The 17537-nt window shown below is 35.8% G+C and overlaps 1 protein-coding gene and 1 long non-coding RNA gene across 2 annotated transcripts in view; both read left to right on the forward strand.

The window, feature by feature from the left end:
* The window catches only part of GPC5 (glypican 5), a 1402048-nt gene that overhangs the window by 1264728 nt on the left and 119783 nt on the right, over positions 1 to 17537 (forward strand). The window lies entirely within an intron of this gene.
* On the forward strand, positions 1236 to 14174 carry LOC122214180. Its single transcript, XR_006199778.1, has 3 exons — positions 1236 to 1349; positions 4109 to 4202; positions 14052 to 14174. It is a non-coding gene; the product is annotated as an uncharacterized LOC122214180 (long non-coding RNA).

The raw sequence follows: 17537 nt of genomic DNA on the forward strand, positions 1-17537 counted from the left end.
TGCACATTCTTCCCATATCCTTCCCAACATTTGTTATTTCTTGTCTTTTTTTCTTCTTTTTCAAGTTTTCATTTAAATTCCAGTTAGTTAACATATAGTGTAATATTAATTTCAGGTGTAAAATTTAGTCATTCAACACTTCATACGACACCCAGTGCTCATCCCAGTTGTCCTTCTTAATCCCCATCACCTATGTCACGCAACTCCCTGCGCACCTCCCTTCCAGCAACTCTCAGTGTGTTCTCTATAGTTAAGAATCTGTTTCCTGGTTTGCCTCTCTCTTTTTTTCTCTTCCCCTATGTTCATCTGTTTTATTTCTTAAATTCCACATATGATAATAGCCATTCTGGCAGGTGTAAGGTAATATCTCATTGTAGATTTGACTTGCATTTTCATGATAATTAATGATGTTGAATATCTTTTCCTATGCCTGCTAGCCATCTTAATGTTTTCTTTGGAAAAAATGTCTATTCAGGTCCTTTGTCCATTTTGTTGTGTTATTTGGGTTTGCTTGAGTTGTAAAGCAGGTAGAATGCATTGGGGAAAAAATAGTCCAAATACCAAAATAGCCTTCCCCCTTCTCTCAAATATTTATAAATCTATTTCACCTTTAAAATTCAGAGATAGGCATTTTCTCTTTACATTATCTGTATCAGTTGTATAGGCCTTGTTTTACTACTTTTATATGAGCAATTATGTCTGGTTTTTTTTGTGCGTGTGAATATGTGTATGTATATATCCCCTGCTCTAGAATAAGATCCTCAGTGGTAAGAGTCACCTGATTCTTATTTCCATTTCTGCTTAAGATCATTCCTTCTACGTGGTAAGAATTCAATAAAAGTTTGTTGCATTAATAAGGGCAGACATTTTTTAGTGAAAAAAATGCTGAACTAAGATACCGAAAAGGTAGACTTAGGAAAGATTGGAGAGGTTCTTTAATGTTGGCTGATTTAAGTAGGAAATGGAAGCCTAAACAAGATGTTTGAACTTGAAAGTCACAATCCAAATTGTACTTGAGAGAGATTAATCTAGCATCATAGACTTTATTACAGTAGGGAGATTTCAGAACAGGGAGGCAATCTGGGAGATAATTCCAATAGGTAATTCCAACTAGTTAAGAGGTAATGAGTATCTGAAGTGAAGTGGAACAAATGAAGATGGAAAAGAGAGGACAAAAGGAAAGACTCTTGTTAAGGTATCAGCTATAATATACAGGGGCTTATTTTTTAGGGAACATCATAGAAGGTTTAAAAAAGAATGAAGTCATTATCAGAAGGAGGGAAATGTGAAGAGTTCTGGTGAAAGATTGCATTTTGATACTTGACCTGGGGGTGCTGATGGCCATCCAGGTAAAGATGTTGAAGAAACAGCAGTTATATTTGAATTTAAGGGAAAAGAACAATGCTAAAGGTAGAGATTTTGTATATATCTGCAAAGAGCTAATGACTAAAGCACTTGTTGATTTTTGTCCTTAAGATGAATAAGAGTGAGGATGTAAAAAATTACAACAAGCCAGCTTTTGAATTAGAGCAGGTGTAATTTGTCAATAAAAATCTGTAACAGGAATGTAAGTAAAAATAAAGAAAATGAGTCAAGTGAATCTGTGGATAAAGTAGTAACATAAATTTGGGTTAAATTATAAGTAGTAATGTATTCAAATAATAATTTAAAAACAATAGTCTCAGGATGCCTGAATGGCTCAGTCAGTTAAGCATCCGACTTCGGCTCAGGTCATGATCTCATGGTTTGTGAGTTCGGGCCCTGCATTGGGCTCTGTGCTGACAGCTTAGAGCCTGGAGCCTGTTTTGGATTCTGTGTCTCCCTCCCTCCCTCTCTCTCTCTGCCCCTCCCCCACTCATGCTCTTTCTCGCTCAAAAATAAACATTAAAAAATTAAAAATAAATAAAAAATAAAAATAAGTCTCTACATACAGACAGAGGTTAATAATACTATGGTAGTAGTCTTTCCCTTGGTTACTATAGAGTTAACCTCCACTTTTTATTTGTTGTACTGTATGATCAGCTAATCATTAATTCATATCAGCCAGCATTCACTGTGGTCTTCTTTTGTTCTAAGACCTTAAGTTAAAAAGTTTGATAAACTGATTTCTCCCTCTCAAGGAGTTTTTGTCCAGTAATCATAGACATACAAGTGAGAAAACACAATGACCTGTTTTGCTTATGATGCTAGAAATATCTATATATTCCATTGTGGTACCAATGAGCCAGTGGTCGGCTCTCCTTCCAGAGATAAATGGGAGAATTGGGAAGGGAGACGTTAAATGAGTTGTCTAGAGAGAGGGATACATACCCTCTCTTCTGTTCCCTCCAGGAATGGGAGAGAATATGAACAGAAAGCATGAGAAGGGGTTTTCCAGATGTCATAACACTATATACAAAAACTCAGGTGCACAATGTAGTGTGACATTAAGTGGAACTTCCAGCATATTGTGTAAATATAGCACAGGTTACTGTGGCACGAGATGAAGCTAGATTGGCTCTCAGGGGCCCTATAAAGCAAGTTTTTGTCTACCCTGATGAGAAGCTGGGATACTGTCCTGCAAGGAGAGAATTTTAAACAGGGGAAAAACCCTGATCTAATCTGCACTTTAGAAATGTCTTTGGCCTCAGTGTGGCAGGTGACACTGTGGGGGAGGAGGATAGAGATCAAAGGGAGGATTCAGCAGGGTATTATAATAACCCAGAAATCCATGGAAGAGATTCAGGTCATCTCTAGATTAGCAGCAGTGGGGGTAGAGCAAAGTAGACAGAAATTTTTAAAGTAGTCTCACCAAATTTGGTAATTATTTAGGTGTAAGGATGTGAGAGAGAAGAGTGCAATAATGCTTGGCTATCTAGTTTGAAAAACTAGATGAACAGAGGTGACACCTCTGAGGTAGGGACAGTGATAGCAGACGTGTGCCTGAGAGAACAGGTCATGAAGTTGCTTTCAAAGGAGGAGGCTAAAGTTTGCATAGTCATTCAAGAAAAGGTGCTTAGTAGACAGGTATTAAATGGCTTTGGAACACAGATGAGAGATCAAAGCTGAAGATTTTTGGAATCACTTATTTATAAGTAGCATATAAGTCATTAAGAGGAGACAAGATTGACTTTAGGAAGAATGTAGAAATTAAAAGACAAAGAATATAGGATAGAACCCAAAAAATGCAAATGTTTCAGGAACATCCAGGAGTATCCAGGAAGCTCAAGGAAATGGGATGGCAAGAAAGAGTAGGATTCATGAGAATAATGTTCCAAAAATTAAAGATCTAAAGATACTGAGGCAACCAGTTGAAGGAATAACATAATACCAGGTTGAAAAAGAATGTCAGTGAAACTCTAGCAGAGGGTGATGGGAGTGAGGACTTATCTAAAGAGAATAAGCCTAATTCAGACTGCAGCAAATCTCTGGGCTGGAAAAAAAAATTAAATAAGGTAACAATTTATGTGTACACACACACACAGACATATAGATATCCATGTCAGAATGTATGCACGTGTTCATGTTTTGTAACTGTGTTTACCACTTCTCCCCATTGTGTCGCAAGTTAGCTGAGGAGGTTTGCCTTGCCTATTCCTTGTTGTATCATGTGGTTCATAATAAATTGTTATAACTATATAATGCTGAAAACATACTGAGAATACAGAGATATTGAGGATGCTATATTTATGAAAATACCAAATTTAATTCTCTGGTCACTTGGCATTCATTTTGAAATTTTAGTCCATGATATTGAACAGCATCTCATATTACAATGACCCTATTTATACGGGAAAGGTGCCCAAAGCAAAACAGGACTTTGTTAATCCAGCCTAGACACACTGCAAGTCTTCTGACTGAAGTCTTCTGAGTGAGTGGTGATTTATGCTTTGAGACACCAGTAGCGAGAACCACAAACTCTTCACATTTTAGCATCTTTGACATTTCCACACTCTGGGTGCATTTCTATAACATACCTGGTACCTTTGAAAATGTTAAGTCACATTAAAATGATATTTTGAAGTCCAGTTCTCTGGGATCAGTGATGCAGAAGGTCTCTTGGTAAAGCTTAGGTCTGAAATAACTGTGTGTTTTTTTTCTTCATAATTTGGACTCATATGGTTTATAGAGATTTGGCATGGTCTTGAAAACTTCCCCCCAGCCAGCTTGCCACTCCAGATGGCATTGCCTTTCTGAACAAGCTGAATCCTCTGGTCATGAAGGTAAAATAGCATTTATTTATAAGTCCTTGGCTAGTCTTGCTTACCACTATTATTCACTTCATTGATCGTGAATATATAGTTCTTAACTCTTGATATTCCTGACTGGTGGTAAGAATTCTTAAAACTTACTAGGCTGAACAGCAAATAAAAACTAATAGTTAAATTTTTCACAGGCATGCTAGTAACTTATATACATGGATTATGAAAATGTCAAGTTAACATAAAGATTACTTTTAAGCAACTTAGACTCTAAGCCATTGTTTGAATTATTTAAAAATATGATTCTTTTAAAAATTGACATCTTTTCATAAATTTAAGCTCATTTATGTATTAAAGAACTCTAAAAACATTCTCTTACTGAGGAACACAATTAGAGCTTTAGAAAAACACACCTTATTTAATCTATTAGTTACATTTAATAATCAGGTGGGGTTTTTTTTTTGTTTTTTGTTTTTGTTTTTTGTTTTTGCATTCTGAGTTCCAAGATACTTTAGCTGTCATTAGTTCAACAATACAAATATTGGTACGCAATCTGTCACCTAATTGTTTCTTCAAAATGGAGTATTGGCTCAGCACACACCTAACTTTATGATTCTGGAAGATTGAACCATGATAAATATAATAGCTGTGTAAGAGTTATTTAACAGGGATACATCAATTTTTGTTTGAAGTTTTAAATATTTAGTGCTATCTGTATTTGGATTTTCTGTAAAACCAACTGACTTCGAAATAAATATTTTGCTCACTACAATTTCATGTCAGAGTTTCAAGTAATAAATGCAAAGTTTTTATAAACTTAGAGAACAATATTTTTATCACCACCTACATTTAATTTTTAGTTGGATTTTCTTCTAAGTAATTCTCCCACCAAATAATCATTTACATGATGCATCTTCCCAGTAGTCCATTTGCAGTCACCTCTAAAGGCAGAGAAATTCATAGGTTTCTCCATCTGCCTTCTGTTTATGTGAGCTAGTTTAAATACCCAAATTGTCTGTCAAAGAGGCAAGTCACATTTTGAACTTATTCTGAGAGTAATACAATATTGTTTAATTACTCAATATGGATGACTCAATAATTACTCTAACAGTAGATTTTAAGAGAATACTAGACATCTTGATGAAGGTAACATTCCATTTAAACAAAAATACTTATCTCATAACTTTGTTAATATGATATCTCAAACATCTCACAAATAATAGGATTTGGCTCCTTGAGTCAGTGACATATATATGAATGTTCATCAGCAGCACATCCATTTTTAGTATTTTGGTAATCTGGCCTGATAGAGTTATTTGTACTCTATCTGTAAGAGGCAAATTATAACTTCCCTGTTTTGTGGATAAGCCAATAGTATTAGAGAACTTAAAGCATTGCATTTGCTTAATCCCAGTGGTATTCTCTTGGATTATACCTTTCAGCCAGAGAAAAGAGAAATTTAAAAAAAAAAAAAAAAGTAGGGACACCTGGGCGGCTCAGTCAGTTAAGTGTCCGACTTCAGCTCAAGTCATTATCTCACGTTTCATGAGTTTGAGCCCCGACATGGGCTCTGGGTTGACAGCTCAGAGTCTGGAGCCTGCTTCGGATTCTCCGTCTCCCTCTCTCTCTGCCCCGTCTTTCTCTCTTTCAAAAATAAATAAACATTAAAAGTTTTTTTTCATAAGAAAAAAGTAGGAATTAAAGACAAATGCATAATAGTTTGCTTCAAACTATGAGTGGTTTTATATTTTAGTTTTGTGTTAAAAGAGATAGAGAAGTCACTTCTGTTTTAAAGGGAGCTGTGGGAAATAATATGCAGGTCACTGTGGTGTATACACTGACCTCCTCCTTTCTCCTTCAGTAAATGAGTCTTAACACTGGTTATGGATTATATTGATCATATATTAAAATGACAAATGGCCTTCACATTAGCTTGCACACAAGTCTCTTAACAGAACCTATTGCAACTTGTCAGATGCAATTTAAGAATTGAACTAGACATTGATGGACAAGACCTTCCACTGACCACTGAAAACATGTAGATTCTCTTGATTAAATTGATGCTTCTGACTTTAATGAGTTACTATTGATTGGGTGTTTACTGCTACAATGTATTATTATATTGCCACTCACAGTGCCATAGTTAAGAGGTTGTAAGCATTTCTGTTATAAATCCTTTCTTTGAAAGCTTGTAGTTCAACCATAAAATAAGCTAGTGATATGATACATAACAGAGTCACTTTGATTGCAAATTAGAGTCCACAATTAATATATATGTATATATATTTAGTAACTTCAATTTTATTGAACTAGTCTGTGAATTGTATGAATATGTAATAAAGAGTTCTTCTTGTTGAAGAGATTTAATATGATATGCTTACTGAACTACCTCATAAGACCACAAAAAACAGTTCTAAAAGGGGTAAATGGAAAATGACATTTTGCCAGTTTCTCCTTGAATTTAAATCATGGACTGTGAACTTAGCCCTTAAACTGGTTTGATGTACCCCATTATTATTAAAATGATAACAATACAAGACAAGGATTATTCTGAACTGAAAAGCTAAAGGAATTGGCATCTGTCATTTTATTGTAAGTAATTCTTTGGAACCCTGAAAACATTAAAATTAGTCAAGTATTTTTATTTAAATCATAAAGAGCTGATTTGGGAGCACATTCTAATTTAAAGAGGGTATTTCTGTCTTTATTTTTTTGACAGAAATACCCTTTTTCCAGACCATTACATTTACAAATGTGACACTATTTTCAGCACCTCGAACATTTTTTCCTACTCTTTGGAGTAGGCATTTAAATGTTTGCTGGATGATTTAGTGAATGGATGAATGAGTGAGAGTTACAGGAATCTCTTGTTCATCTCTCTAGATCTCATGAAATTCTGAATATTACTTTGTCAGAAGAGTATCACTTTCTTTCTTTACTTTAAAATTCCAGTTCTTTATTCACCTTTCAGAATTAAAAGGGGAAAAAAAGGCAGCTTTTAAGACACTTACATCATTGATTGTCGGCACTGGTTCAGACACATTTTGAAGGTTCCTGCCCGGGAAGGATACACTAATACACTCTGGAACTGCTCTTATATACTAAGAGATTTCAGTGTGTCCATTAGATTATTAAGTATCACCATGAAATCCCAAACAACAGCACAGCTTCTTTGCACTGGAATAATAAAATCTAAACAAAAGGGAGAGTTTGCTTAATGCCCTAAAAGATGTATTTTAGATATTAAGTATTTTAGATATTAAGATATTTAGATATTGAGTAATTAAGTACTATCAGGCCATTTATCGTATATTATATAATGTCTTACATCATTGCTAGATATTGCTCATCTAGGTGGAAGTTTTGTAAACCACATCATATTAATATCTACCAAATTGCTCTTATATATGTAGACACTTCTATTTTTTGAGAAAACAATGCATGCTATTTCATGTTTCACAATATATATAAAGTCAGCATTTTACTGACACTAATTCTGTTCGGTTTTGATGGAATTAAGTGATGACTTCATTTCAGTGTAACTGTGACGTTCAGTACTCCAGACACAAAGTTATTGGTTGATTCTGATGAAAGTTTTAATACTTTTAATGCTTTATATAATATATATATATATATATATATATATATATGCCTTATTCAACTATATTATAAACTATTATATATAAAGTATATATAAATTATTATAAACTATATTTTATATATATATATATATATATATATATATATATATATATAAGCTCCCAATGACTGATTTACATGGTTTCTAATAGAATCTTTCAATTAACATTTGCTATAGTTTTAGTTTGATGAAATGCAGGATGTGCATGGGTAGAGAGTATAGTAATATGTAATTATGCTGAATGACATCTACCACTCAAAGAACTACTAGTTCGTACACTTCAAAAAAGAGAGAAACACATTCAGGAAATTCAACTTTTCTGGCTATATAATGAGTGAAAGAGTATTGGAGAAAAAAATAGAGGGCCAGATTCTCTGTGCACTAAAATCAATGGGAGTTTTATAGTAGAAGTGTCTGAGACAGATTATTTCTTTCCCAGCCAAAGTGTAGTTCACTGAGCTATGCAGCTTTATAATTGCCACAAGTATTAAAGCTGGACTGAATTTTTTTTTTTCAGTTTTATCCACAAACACAAAAGATAGGCTGAGCTAGAATAATCTTAATGGGGCATTTGAATGAACATCCTTGTAATGATCTCTTCAATCTCCAAATAACATTTAGAAAAGTTTTAAGTTTTCTCCTGCGCAAGGTAAGAAGTATTAAAAGGAAGGGACCTATTAATGCTAACTCCTAAAATTTTTCCTCAGGGGAAAAAAAAAATGTTTTCTGTCAATAAGTTTCTAGACTATGTGAAAATGGACTAGTTCTCCAACCTATGATAATACTCTATAGACAAATGCATTTTCTTTTGCTTTATCTTTCTGAATAGTTTTATGTCAAGCTTATTGTGTATTAGTAAATTCTATCATTTTCATTTCAGTTTTCCTTTCTTGGGTTAAATCTCCTTGGAACAGTGTGTCAAGTTTCGGGTGGGGGGTAGAGTAATGCCAGAAGATGGAAAAAATGAAATGAAAAGCAGGGCATGGCAAGTGGAAAATGAGAGGACATTAACTCTCAAGTAATGGAATAAGAAAGAAACACGTGTAGACCATGTACAGTTGTACAACTGTCAGCTTCTAGCATCCATGAAAGGAAATTGTCTTAATTCACTGTTGTCTATATTTCCTTAGAACTCTCAACTACTTAATCAGTGTTCCACTCCTGGTACTTAAATGATTTTCTATGCTTATGGTAATCACTCAGGCTCAGATTTTGACCCTTAGTTCCAAAGAGGGCTAATTCTTGAATTCAGCTCATTCTGAATTAAGCACAAACTTTGAAACAATGGAAAGGCTGTAGGTCTGTGTGGAGTGTCATGTTATTGCACCGTCCCTCTCAGAGATCTGAGCCATTAGCTACCCCATCATCTCTCTGTTTATAGTCAAGGATAATGTGTATATTACTGACCTTCAACAATGCTATGTCCACAACACTCCCACACTAAAAGCATTTCTATAGAAACAAAAAAGAATGAGAAAAATACTTATCATTTATATTGTTCTAGGATTTTTCTTTTCATAAGTTGCTTAAAATAGACATGCTTGTAGTATAGGAAACAGCTCCTCTAAGGTATAATGAGGCACAAAGTGTACTGTTTATGAAAAATGATACATATAAACCTTTTGCTAAACCATAATACAATTCATCCTTTATTAGAAGAGCACACTAAGATATAAACATTTCCTTCCTACTAGGAGCTAACACTTATCAGACTAATCTAGAAACAGCAAACTGTTTCCTAAATGTGTCAGCGTGTGTGGAGATATTTGAAAAGGTATCCATATAAGAACAATTTGGGGGAAAATCTTTGGTCATCCACAACCTCATTTTTTAATGAAATGAAATACACAATGAGGAGTTAAGATAGTGGAGGACTGTGGAAACCTTAAGCTTGCCTCACCCCTCAAACACAGCTAGATAAATATCAAATCATTTTGAACACCCAAGAAATTGATCTGAGAACCAAGATAGCAAAACTACACAACTAGAGGTAGAAAACTGGCCACATCATGGAAGATAGGAGCTGCAGAACTTGGTTCGGGGAAGAAAAGAACTGCAGGTGCTACGGAGGGGAGCGAGCCTTGATCACAGAGATGAGAGAGAGGCGAGCGAGCGAGCACACACAGGGGATGGCACAAGAAAAACTTCCCCTAAACTAATGACTGGGAAAAGGAGAGAGGCTCACTACCGTAAGTTTTCATAAGCAGCAGAGCACAAAGTCTGAAGTTTTGGAGGTCCTCACCATCTCCAGGATTGTGCCTGGTGGGTTGGGCAGTGCTCCGGTGAGGAAGGAGGGCAGAGACCTGGGAGTGGGCGGTGTGGTCTGAGGATCCCATGGGTCTCAGGGGGAGATACAATTACCCTGTTTGATGTGCCTTTGGGGGTGGCAGCATGGAGCTGCAGGGACGAAAAGAACTGGAAGTGACAATGTGCTGCCTTATTTCCTAGCATAGAAACAAAGATACCAGCCAAGGTCAGCAAACCTTGGTGCCAGCTCTTTGCTACGATTTACCATAAACTGCAGATCACTGTGAGGTGGTGCAACTGATTTCTGGGACAAACCAGCACTGGCCACAGGGCAGCAAGACCTTCCCCTAAAGGAACAGCGTGGGTCCATGCCACATAGATGTCTAAAACTTGGAGTTTTGAACCCCAGCCGTGTGTCTGAGTTAAAATACAGGAGTACTGTGCCACCTGGCAGGTGGACAGCTCAGACGCAGGTAAGGTGAAGGTAGGATCTGGCAGAAGCCAGGGACACATGAGGTGATTGTTTGCTCTTCTGTGAGGGCTTGCTGAAGGGTTGTGGGCTCTATCTCCCTATTCCAGGGAGGGGAGAGTGGGTCAACAGCATTCCCTCCTAAGCCCCCACTGCCTATCAGCAATGACTGACTTTAGTGAGCAAACCAATGCCACCCTGTAGAGGCCAGAACTGCTACCACGAAGCCCCATCCCCCCTGCACCCAGCAGGTGCACCTCTACTAGTGTAAGTCTGCCTGAGAATCAGTGCAGCAGGCTCCACCCCCAGAAGACCAGCAAAAAATACTCATGTGCACCAAGTCTAGTGATCATAAAGTGCTGTAAAGCTTCAGCTCTAGGGGACATAGGGTAGTATCTAGCTTTTTTTCTTTTTCTTTTACCTCTTCTTAATATATGCATTACTCTCAGGAGCGGGAATAAAACAGGTGTTTCTGACAGTCACATACACAGAAACAGTGACTTCCACAAAATGACAAGACAGAGAAAATCATCCCAAAAGAAAGAACAGAAAGAAGTCATGGGTAGAGATTTAATCAATACAGATACAAGTAAGACATCTGAATCCAAATTTTAAAAAAATAATCATAAGGATACTACCTGGGCTTGAGAAAAGCATAGAAGACACTAGAGAATCCCTTACTGCAGAAATAAAAGAACTAAAAACTAGTCAGACTGAAATAAAAATGCTATAACTGAGATGCAAAACTGAATTGATGTAATGACCATGAGGATGGACGAATCAGAGGAACCATTGATATAGAAGATAAAATTATGGAAAATAATGAAGCTGAAAAAATAAGGAAAGAAAGGTATTGGATCTACAAATGTAGATTTAGGTAACTCAGTGACTCCTTGGAGCGTAATAACATTTGTATCATAGAAGTCTCAGAAAGATGCAGAGGAAGAAAGGAGCAGAAGATTTATTTGAACAAATTATAGCTGAAAACTTCCCTAATTTGGGAAAGGAAACAGACATTGAAATCTAAGAAACATAGAGAACCCCCATTAAATTCAATAAAAATCAGCCATCACCAAGACATATCATAGCCAAATTCACAAAATATACAGACACATAAAATACGCAGAAGGAATCCTGAAGGCAACAAGGGGGAAAAAATTCCTTAACCTACACAGGAAGACAAATCACATTGACAGCGGATTTGTGCACAGAAACAAAGCAAGCCAAAAGGGAGTGGCAGGATATATTCAAGGTGCTGAATGGGAAAACTAGGCAGCTCAGATTACTTTATCCAGCAAAGCTGTCATTCAGAATAGGAGGAGAGATAAACACTAAACTAAAACTAAACAAAAACTAAAGGAGTTGGTGACCACTAAAGCCCTGCAAGAAGTACTAAAGGGGACTCTTTGGAGAAAAGAAGACCAAAAACAACAAAGACTAAAAAGGAGCAGAGAACATCACCAGAAACACCAGCTATATAGGTAACACAATGACACTAAATTTGTGCCTTTAAATAATCGCTCTCGATGTAAATGGACTAAATTCTCCAATCAAAAGACATAGGGTATCAGGATGGATAAAAATATAAGACCCACCTATATGCTGTCTACAAGAAACTCATGCTAGACTTCCAGATACATGCAGATTGTGACGGGATGAAGAACCGTCTATTGTGCTAATGGATGCCTAAAGAGAGCCAGAGTAGCCATACTCATATTCATATTCATACTCATATATATCAGACAAATTGGATTTCAAATAAAAGACTATAATAAGAGATGAAAAGGGGCATTATATCACAATTAAGGGTTCTATCCGTCAAGAATATCTAACAATTATAAATACTTATGCCCCCCCAATGTGAAAATACCCCAAAATATAAGTCAGTGACAAAGAAACTCATTGATAGTAATATAGTATTAGTAGGGGACAACACACACACAAACACACATACACACACTGGAATATTATTCAGACATCAAAAAGAATGAAATCTTGCCATTTATATTGATGTGGATGGAGCTAGAGTGCATTATGTTAAGCAAAATAAGTCAGTCATTGAAAGACAAATACTATATGATTTCACTTGTATATGTAATTTAGGAAACAAAACATGAACATATGGAAAGGAAAAGAGGAAAGGAAAAGAGAGAGACAGGGAAGCAAACCATGAGAGGCTCTTAACCATAGAGAACAAATGATTGATGGAGGGAAGTTGGTTGGGGAGAGGCTAAACGGATGATGGGTATTAAGGAAGGCACTTGTTAGGATGAGTACTCAGTGTTTTACGTAAGTGATGAATCACTAAATACTCCTGAAAGCAATATTACACTATCTGTTAACGAACTAGAATTTAAATACAATTTGGAAAAAAATAAAATGAAACTCAAAGGAATGCTAGAAGTTTACCTTCCAAAGTCATAAAGTGTTATTTTGTTCTTAGTTTCCCCAGTTACAGAATTTGGAATTAAAAGTGAACTTTAATTTATAGATAAGAAAACTTGGAGTGGTGCAGTCTAACAAAAACAGGAAAAATTCTATAGCTAAAAAGAGACACTAAGAAGGTAATTAACAGCTATTGATTTATATATAAAATAACTTTCTGCACTGAGAAGAGTCTTGGTCCTTCTAATGTACATTGTAGAAGTGAAAAGGAAAGCCTGTAGGATAGAACTTCTCAATCTAAGTATTGATATCTTGGGACAAGTAATTGTTGTGATGGGTCTGTCTTTTGTATTGTAGGATGTTTATCAGCCTCCCTGGCCTCTACCCATCAGATTCCCCTTTTGTACTCCCCCTCTCATAGTTGTTGCAATATAAAATATCTATAGACATTAACAGATATATCTTAGGGACAAAATGTTAACCCCCACCCATTGAGAACCACCACTCTAGAGTAATATTAGCTCAATTTCTTTTTTTTTTTTCATTTCTAATGGAGACCATGCAAATAGTAATTATACTTATTTCATGGAGTTGTTGGAAACATTAAAAACTTAAAGTTCTGAGAATATTGTCAGGCACATAGTAATGTGTGGGGAAAATACAGAATTATTATCATGGGTATAACATTATGAATGGCAACTGCTCTAAACATAGGATGGGCATTCGTTAACAACCATTTGCTCTTGAGATGGGTTGACATCACCTGTGTTTATATCTATGTCCAGGGTCATTATACTCATTATATGGATACCATTCATTTTCTCCTTTGAATAATATTAAGTAATGATTTCCCCTTTACCTCTAAGGATTAATAAACCAGAAATTACAATGGGAATAAATTAATTAATTTTATGTGAAAAGGATTAGAGATTTAAATTTATGTTATTATCATAGATGAAGTAATTCACTCTTCCATCTCCAAGCAAAAGTAATAGGTAATTTGAATTTGGCATGTCAAGACCAAGGCCATACACTTTGTGGAAATTAATTGTAAAAACAGCTTTGTCATTCTGGCAAAATTAATGAGCTCCTTATTTAGATTTTTCAAAGATTTGTTTTTAATTTTTAGATTTCTTCAGAGAGTTTATTTGGAAGATGAAAAAGGACACTCTGAGAAAGAGAAGCAGTATGAAATTTGGTGATTTTGTGGACATCATGTGGAACCATCTCATTAGATTTATAACTTACCATGTAGGACTCACTGCATAGGTATTTTCACCATGATCTTCATATTGATTCTGGGCCACACATGTTGCATACAGGCTGAAGAATTTAAGAACTGATCTAATGATTGCTTAATGTAGCCTGGAAAACAGCTTTCAGAAGTCATTAGGCCTACAAAGTGATAGGGTTTGCACCCTTGAGACATCATTCTAAAGACAAATGGATTTCAGTTTGAATTTCTTCTCTTAATTCATTACAAGTCTGTATGTCATTCATCAGGCCAGTAAAATTTTTGTTCTGCTGAAAAGAATTCTAAGCCTGAAGCCAAAAGCTGTATTTAAACTAAGGTTCTACCACTTTATGGCTGTGATATGGTCAAGGTGACATAATTTCTTGGACCTCAGTTTCCTGCAGTGTAGAGATTGATCTAGTCCTGTGGTTCTCAATAAGTGACCCAAGAGCCAGCAGCATTAGCACCACTTGGAAACTTACAAATGCAAATTCTAGGCTCCATACCAGACATATAGGATCATTCTGGGAATGTGACCAAGATATTTGTGATTTAATAAGCCCTCCAGGTGATTCTGATTCACCTGATAAAGTTTCAGAACCACCCTGTACTTCAGGGATCAGCAAATATTTTCTTTACAGGGCCAGAAAGTAATAAGGTAGCTTCTTCCCCTTATCCATGGGGGATATATTCTAAGACTTCTAGTGGATGCCTGAAACCATGGATAGTACCAAACCCTATATATGTTTTTTTTTCCTATAAAGTCTACTTTATAAATCAGGCACACTAAAAATTAATAATAATAACTAATAATAAAACAGAACAATTACAACAATCTAGTGTAATAAGTTATGTGAGTGTGGTATCACTCTCTTGAAATATCTTATTTTACTCACCCTTCTTCTTGTGATGATGTGAGATGATAAAATGCTTACGTGATGAGATGAAATGAACAACTGAGAAATTGTGACATAACATTAGGTTATTGACCTTCTGGACCTCAGTTGACCATGGATAAGGGGGGACTACTGTATTTTAGGCTATAGGAACAAGAAGAAATATCAAGAATATTATGTACACATTTATATAAAAAGAAAACATTTTTCTTGACATAATTTAAGATAATCATAATAACATTTGTTATTATTGTATGTATCTAATGTAAAGAATGGAATCTTCTTTAGGAAGGATACTATTTTGGTGCATTGGAGTTCCAAGTTAATGTTCCTTTTCACAAAACCGATTGCACATATTCATCTGTAAAAGTCATTCTTAGCTCATGGGCCTTCCAAGAGGTGGCAGACTGAATTTGTCCTGCACGCCACAGTTTCCACCCCTGATATCTAGGACCTCTAGAGTCCTTTCCATCTGCTTTTCATAAGTCCACCTGCATCAATGCTGGGTTTGCTTTATTACCTTTGCTTTTTTTCTCCTCTTCAGGTAAAATTAAGACCCAAATTACAAATGCTGGCTCCATCTTCAACCTAATCCCATCTACCCACACTATCACTGCAGATAGATCTTTCATGAAAATTAAACAGTGAGTGCTTAGATGAGATATAAAGTCCAAAATGAGTCCTTATATTCCTCAACTGATTTTCTCCAGAGTGAAGCTAAATACTAACAATGACCTTCTAGATAGACTTAAAATATGCTGTAGTATCAATTAGCAATATTCTTCATGAGCTCCTTATTGTCTGTTGGGGGAAAAAAGACTGTTAAAAGTCAACAGTGTTTCAGAGATTAGCCGAAATAAAATATATCAAAGTCTTGTGTTCTTCTAAATAAGCTATAAGCAGGAACTTAATATCCCAAGCAATTACCTGTTATCAGATTGTGAATAAGACATATTATTCAGATTCTTTTTTATCCATTCAGGTGGGAATACCAGATACAGATATCCTTTTTAATCAAAGTTTCTATCTTAAGTAAAAACAGAGAGAGGGCACAAATTAGTTGAATCAATTCATTTGCTTTTGCCAGAAGGTTGCCTCCTGCAATTAATTCAATTGACTAGTTTAATTTCTTTATACATTCATTAGGGCATTGATGAGGATATGATTATTTAGTTTTAAATAGCACTGGGGCTCTATTTTCTCTAATCCCCTTGACTCCGAACCACTGCAATGCTTCTAGTTGCTATGCTCTCTGCTATGTGGAAGAAGAGCCAGCCCAGCACTCTCCCCGAAGGTGTGTGAATAATGTAACGAAATACCCCTACTCTAGTCTGGGCATATTTATTGTGGGTGCTGAGCACTTAGTTCTTGATCAGATGATTAAGTCAAGGTGCTTGGCGTAAGGGAGAGAATTGGCTATGTCGGAAAGATGGGGGAGGGTGACACATTGGTCTTCTGTGCACTATATAAAACCAGAAAAATCTTCCCTTCTGTTTGAATGGAAAATTAGTTCCTTACAATTTCTTTTGGAATTTGCATTGGATATTGCGGATGGAATGATAACTTCAAGGCACATTTCAATCACCAGGGTTTTTTTGGTTTTTTTTTTTTTTTTTTGCACATAAAGGGAAGAAGGACTGAATTCTTCTAGTCTTTATTTGCTACACTGACACAAAGATTTACTCTTTAATCTTTGTTTTTAATTTTCTAATGAAGTAAAACACACACATGATAAAATATATAAAGTGAAAATTCTTTTTTTTTTTAATGTTTATGTATTTTTGAGAGAGACAGAGACAGAATGAGAGTGGGTTAGGGACAGAGAGAGAGGGAGACACAGAATTGGAAGCAGGCTACAGGCTCTGAGCTGTCAGCACAGAGCCTGACGTGGGGCTCGGGCTCACAAGCTGTGAGATCATGACCTGAGCCGAAGTCAGATGCTCAACCGACTGAGCCACCCAGGCGCCCTTACAAAGTGAAAATTCTTATGTGTACATCTCAATGAATCGTTACCAACCCCTGGTCACAAGAGAGAACATTTTCCACACTCCAGCCAGTCAGTGCCCACTCAGAGGTAAACACCCTGCTCACTTATATGACTATAGATTAGATTTGTCTGTTTCTTAAAATTTTATGCAAACATTTATTATTTAGTTTTCTGTTTGTGTCTTTTTGCTCAAAATTATGCCTCTGCCTAGATATGTTCTTAAGTATATGTATAGAAATAGCCACAATTTGGGTCCACAATTTATAAACACAGGCCATTCATCTCCCTAGAAAACGTGAAAACCTACAGTCTGGATGAATGAAAGTAAATACAATATATTAGCCAAATATAAATAGTGAAATCCTGTTTCTCTTCTGTTATGTAACATAATTGCAATTTTCTCATATGTAGAGTTACAAGTACAGATAGAACTGTTCATCTACAACACAAAAAATGAATTGTAGGTTTTGCATGTTTTCATGATTATTGATACCCTGT

The sequence above is a fragment of the Panthera leo genome, chromosome A1 (genome assembly GCF_018350215.1).
Source record: "Panthera leo isolate Ple1 chromosome A1, P.leo_Ple1_pat1.1, whole genome shotgun sequence".
NCBI lineage: Eukaryota > Metazoa > Chordata > Mammalia > Carnivora > Felidae > Panthera > Panthera leo.